Consider the following 6,226-nt stretch of genomic DNA (forward strand, 5'->3'; position numbering starts at 1 on the left):
TTTCATTATTCTTTGTGGCTGAGTAAAATTCCATTGTATATAAATACCACATTTTCTTAATCCATTCATCAGTAGTGGGGCATGTTGGCTGTTTCCATAACTTGGCTATTGTCAATAGTGCAGCAATAAACATGGGTGTGCCTTTGGAATAACTTGAGTTACATTCCTTCGAGTATATACCTAGGAGTGGTATTGCTGTATTGTATGGCAGATCTACGTTTAGTTTTTTAAGAAGCCTCCATATTGTTTTCCAAAGTGGTTGTGGTAGCTTACATTCCCACCAGCAGTGTATGAGGGTTCCTTTTTCCCCCACATCCTCACCAACATTTGTTGTTGGTGGTGTTTTTGATGATAGCTATTCTAACAGGGGTGAGGTGGAATCTTAGTATGGTTTTGATTTGCATTTCCTTTATGGCCAGGGATGGTGAACATTTTTTCATGTGTTTTTTTGGCCATTTGGATTTCTTCCTTAGAAAAAGTTCTGTTTAATTCAGTTGTCCACTTCTTTATTGGCTCATTGATTTGGGGGGAGTTTAATTTTTTGAGCTCCCTATATATTCTGGTTGTCAGTCCTTTGTCTGATGTATAGCCAGCAAATGTTTTCTCCCACTCTGTGGGTGATCTCTTCAGTTTAGAGATCATTTCTTTTGTTGTGCAGAAGCTTTTTAATTTTATGAAGTCCCATTTGTCCATTCTTTCTCTTAGTTGCTGGGCTGCTGGAGTTCTATTGAGGAATTCTTTGACTATACCTATTGCTTCCAGAGTATTCCCTGCTCTTTCCTGTACTAATTTCAGAGTTTCAAGTCTGATATTAAGGTCCTTAATCCACTTCAAGTTGATACTAGTACAGAGTGACAGGCATGGATCCAGTTTCAGTTTTCTGCAGGCAGATAACCACTTTTCCCAGCCATATTTGTTGAAGAGGCTGTCTATTCTCCATTGTATGTTTTTGGTGCCTTTGTCAAAAACAAGGTGGGCATAGATGTGTAGATTCATATCTGGGTCCTCTATTCTGTTCCACTGGTCTTCATGTCTGTTTTTGTGCCAGTACCATGCTGTTTTTATTGCTATTGCTTTGTAATATAGTTTGAAGTTGGGCATTGTGATACCTCCAGCATTGCTCTTTTTGCTGAGTTGCCTTGGCTCTTTGCAGTTTCTTGTGTTTCCAACTGAACTTTAGTCACTTCAGTTCAGTTCAGGCAGTTTAGTGTCTGCTTCCCAATGCAACTAAGTGGCCACCCTCCCAATTATTCTACTTAAATGAAGTAATATTCCTTATAACATCAAGTCTAATTGCCTAATGAACACATAAAGTAACTGGCAATACAAAAGTATGTAAGTTAGAGAAGTAAGGTCCTACCTGCTACATACTTCTGAATTAAATATTGTGAATAGTTTGTTGTGCTCCTTCTAGATTTTTTTCCCATGTACATGTCATTCACAACATATATATTTACTAAAATTGAATTATATATAATATTCTGCAAATTGTGTTCTATTTTTAAGTAGATCCTATTTTAATTTACATAGTAGCACATATGTATAGAATACAATGCGACTTTTCAATACGCTATATATTGTGTAATAGTCAAATGAGGTTAAAAATGTCTCCTGAAACTTTTATCATTTTTTCTTTTACCATTTCTTTATGTGAAAACATTTAGAATCTTTTCTTGCAGATTTCTGAATATACAGTACATAGTTATCATCTATACTGATCCTATTGTGCACTAGCACACCAGAATTTCTTATTCCTATCTTAGTAACCATTGAGCAACCTCACCTCTCTCTTTCCCTCCCCAACCCTGTTACTGTCCCCAGTCTCTCAATTTATAAGTCAGCTTTTATAGATTCATATATGAGACAGATTGTGGGTACTTATCTTCCTGTTACTGGCTTTTTTCATTTAACAGCTGGCCACAAATGGCAGGATTTTATTCTTTTTTATGACTGAATAGTATTTTAGCATACATATGCACCACATTTTCTTTATCCATTTGTAACAGGTGCTTGAAAGTTTCTCAGCTTTTGCTGAGCCCATGAATTAAGTGAAGACAAGAGAAAAGCTGGGCATCATGTTGGGTGCCAATGGCTCACACCTGTAATTCTAACTACTTAGGAGGCCGAGCTCAGGAGGATCATGGTTCAAAGCCAGTGCAGGCTAATAGTTCTCAAGATCCCATCTCCAAAATAACCAGAGCAAAATGGACTGGAGGTGTGGCTCTAGAGGTACAGCACCTGTTTTGCAAGCTTGAAGCCTTGAATTCAAACCCAGTACCACCAAAAAATAATAATAATTGTGCAACTGTCCATTGGAAGAATTTACCTTAGCTTATTTAATCAGTGCCTTGTAGAAGGATATTTAAGTTTTCTCCAGTTTTTCCTGCTATAAACCATGAAGTAATAAATGTTTCTGAACTGGGGGTGTGGCTCAAGTGATAGAGTGCTAGCCTAGCAAATACAGGGCCCTACATTCAAACTGCTGAAAAAAGGGAAAAAGCTTCTGGGGAGGATTATCACAATAAGCCTACAAGTGAATCATTGAGCCAAGAATGATAGTTTAAAAAGACCATAGGGCAAACTGACTTTTTTTCCACTCTAAAGATTTTTCAGCTGTCGTAGAAAGAAGCCACTGGCTTGGGGCTCAGAGTTTGTTGTGGCTCCCCATTTCTTCCTAGTGACTGGAGACAGAATCTAAGAACTGTGGCTTCAGGTGGATAAATCATTGGCAGGAGGCTCTGCCCCAAGTTTGCTCACTACAGAACCAGGGGATCAGAACAAGCACTTTCAGAAATATTGCCTCTTGTAAATTTGGACATTCTTTAATCCTTTAGAATACTCCACAGTTTGGAAACGGCTGATTGCTTTCTCAGAATGTCATTGCACTTCTCCTCCATCCATGCATCTCATTTTGTGTGTTTTACACATTATGGAGGACACTATGGCTGTCCAACAGGGTGCTGGACAACAGCACTTCAGCATGGCCAGCAGTGTTCAGGAAAGTGTCTCCAGCACTCTCTTCAAGTAAAACGGCACTCTTGTGCTTCCAATCTCATGCAACTCATTGACTTCCCTTTAGGCCTTGCCTTCTCTACCACTTTTTTTTTTTTTTTTTTTTTTTTTTTTTGGTGGGACTGGGGTTTGGACTCAGGGCTTCATGCTTGCAAAGCAGCCACTTGAGCCACACCTCCAGTCCATATTTTGCTCTGGTTATTTCGGATATGGAGTCGCACAAACTATTTGCCTGGACTGGCCTTGAACCATGATCCTTCCTATCTCAGCCTCTTAAGTAATTAGAATTACAGGTGTGAGCCACCAGTTACCAGCCTTCTCTACCACTTTTGAGTTGAAATCCTCTTTTGGTCTGGTCTCCATATTCCTTACCCCTAGAATTTCTGAATTCTGACTCCTGCCTCAGGCACAAGATGTGCCCACATCTGCCGGGTCACAGATGGTAGGTGATGAAGGATAAAAAAATCAAATCTTAACTGGGTGCTGGTGGCTCACACTTGTAATCCTAGCTACTCAGGGGGCAGAGATCAGGAGGATTACTGTCCAAAGCCAACCCAGGCAAATAGTTTGCAAGACCCTATCTCAAAAAACCCATCACAAAAAAGGGCTGGTGGAGTAGCTCAAGGTGTGGGCCCTGAGTTCATGCCCCAGTACTGCAAAAAAAAAAAAAAAATCAAATCTTTAATTTCCTTATATCCAGCAAAGTTCTCTCTTAACCTACTGTCCCCTAAACCCAGGAGGCACCTGGTCATACCAGGCCACACAAGGAAGTGCTGAAGTGAAGTGAGCAGAAAAAGTAAGGGAGCCAGGTGCCCTCTAGCCTTGACAGTGGTTTAAGAGTACTGGTTTATTACTGAAGATAGAACTCAGGAACAGACAGCTGGAAGAGATGCACAAGGTAAGAGTTGCTGAAGGTAACACAGAGCTTCTGTTCTAGACATTATGCCAGCATTTCAGGATCTCAGGACCTGACCATGTGCCAAAAATGACATTACTTATTGAGCACTTAAGATGAACTAGATCCTAGTTGCATGTCATCCATGCTGCCATTTTCCTTAACAGTGTTTCCCCTCCCCTCTTTTTTTTTTTTTTTTGAGTCAGAGACTATGTCAACCAGGCTAGCATCCTTAGTGCCTGTATTACAGATATGCACCAGCACACCTAGCTAACAGCGTTACTGTTTTTACTTCAGTAGACTCAGATTAATCTGGGTCTTTCCCCAATTGACTCAAACTAATCTTTCCACATTTGTGGAAGGAACATAGGCTAGCCAAACCAAAGCTTGTGGTTCATTCAGAGTTATTCTACATTCAATGCTGAGGCCATGGTATCTGTTGAGGACACAGAAAGCATTGAGACACAGTTCCCGCTCTCTGAACTATTGAGCCTAAGGGATAAACTGGCATAATATCTATCTTGTTCACTGCTATAGCATCCAATAAAGACTGCATTTGTTGAGTGAATGAATTTCAAGACTGCGAAAAGTACTATGGTAGAGGTGTGTACAGGATAGTAGGAGGTGACTTTCCAGAAAACCTCCAGTGTTGAGTCCAGCAAGTTGAACAGAATTCCAGGAGGAAAGGGCCATCCAATTAGAAGTTGTTGCACAACCAAAGACATGAAGACAAAAATAAGCCAGAGGAAGGCATTTACAAAGATAAAAAGAGAAGTGACTGCCACCACCTAGGCTGCTGGCAACCAGGAGACAGAGCTGGAAAACAGCAAAGTGACCACACCCTGGATGCCGCGCAGAGAGATTAGACATGTAGCCCTAAGGCTTTGAGGGTCTTTCTGTTTTGAGCAAGAGAGATTCATGACTGGTAAGTTAGAAAGGGCTTTCTCATGATCCTCGGAAAAGAGATAAGGAAAATGAGACTCCTGGACAGGAAAGAAGGTAGGAGGCTACTGCAGTAATCCAGGTGAAAGATGATGGGGGCTGGTCCTGCCCTGGCCACCTTTCTGTTTCTTCTACATGTTATGATTCTCCTTAGTGAAGGTTATCATATGATAACCTAAATATAGGTGTCTATAAGGTTATTTGCTTAATATCTGCTTCACCCACCGGACATGAGGGATTGAATGATCGAATGAACAACTGAATGGACAGGAAGAGGTGGAGCAATAGGAACAGATTTACGAAGAGGATATAGAATTCCAAGAATGTTATTTAAATAAAGATAAGGCAGAGAAAAAGCCAATGATAACAACTAGTTTCTATTTTGAGTAGTTGGGTGGATACTGATACCATTCCCTGAGTTAGGAGATCCAGGCGGAGAAACAGGTTAGGTGGGATAGAAATCACCTGTTGAATTCAAGACATGTAATGAGTATGAATCTCAGACCACAAACTCAAATGGGCAAGAAATAAAACCCAACTAACTTTATACAATAAGCTTTGTGCCTTCTGTCAATTTCAGAGTTTTCTGGCTTGCCTAGGGTTGTGTCTCATTTGGAGAGAGGTAGTTTATATAGTGCTAAGGACTCAGGGAAGGACAAGGTTTCAAGTCACCTGTTGACTTGGGAATCTACTGAGAGATCCTTATGCTAATTTGATGCCAAACATTGGCCCACAAAAACTACACTGTTGAGTCATCCCTTAGTAATGTCCCATGAAGCCAATTTTCCCCAACTATACAGCGGAAAGTTTCAGAAGATAGTTCAGCAGTGAGAAGTTGATGAAGCAAAAAGGAACAAAGAGCAGGAGAGAGACACAATCATTAGTAGTTTCCACATGGGTGGTGGTCAAAAAAGATAGACAAGGAAAACAGAATGGATGAGATCCTGATCTTAAAGAGTCTTTGAGCTACTTGAAGTAATTTTGACTTTTTTCTCTACAAAAAAAAGGAACCTTTGGGTAATTTAAATAGGAAAGTGCCATGAGCAGGTTTAATTAAAATATTCTGGAAATAAATTGGAAAGTGAGTTGAAAAAGTTGAGCCTGGAATCAAAGGTTACTTAGGAGGATATCAAAAGAGTCTGGTCAGTGATCCTTAACAAATATAAACATTCGGACTGGTAGTCTCAACTTGGACAATCTTGTCCAGCCAGGATATTTGGTAATGTCTAGGGCCAAATTTTACTTGTCCAGTTGTGAGGCTGCTGGTTAAGTGAGACCAGTGAAGCAACTAAACCCTTCTATAAAGAATTATCTGAAAAAAAAAAAAGAATTATCTGTTCCGAATGTCAATAAATAGTGGGAGGTTGAGAAGCCCTG

This window comes from Castor canadensis, chromosome 6 (assembly GCF_047511655.1).
Source record: "Castor canadensis chromosome 6, mCasCan1.hap1v2, whole genome shotgun sequence".
Taxonomy (NCBI): domain Eukaryota; kingdom Metazoa; phylum Chordata; class Mammalia; order Rodentia; family Castoridae; genus Castor; species Castor canadensis.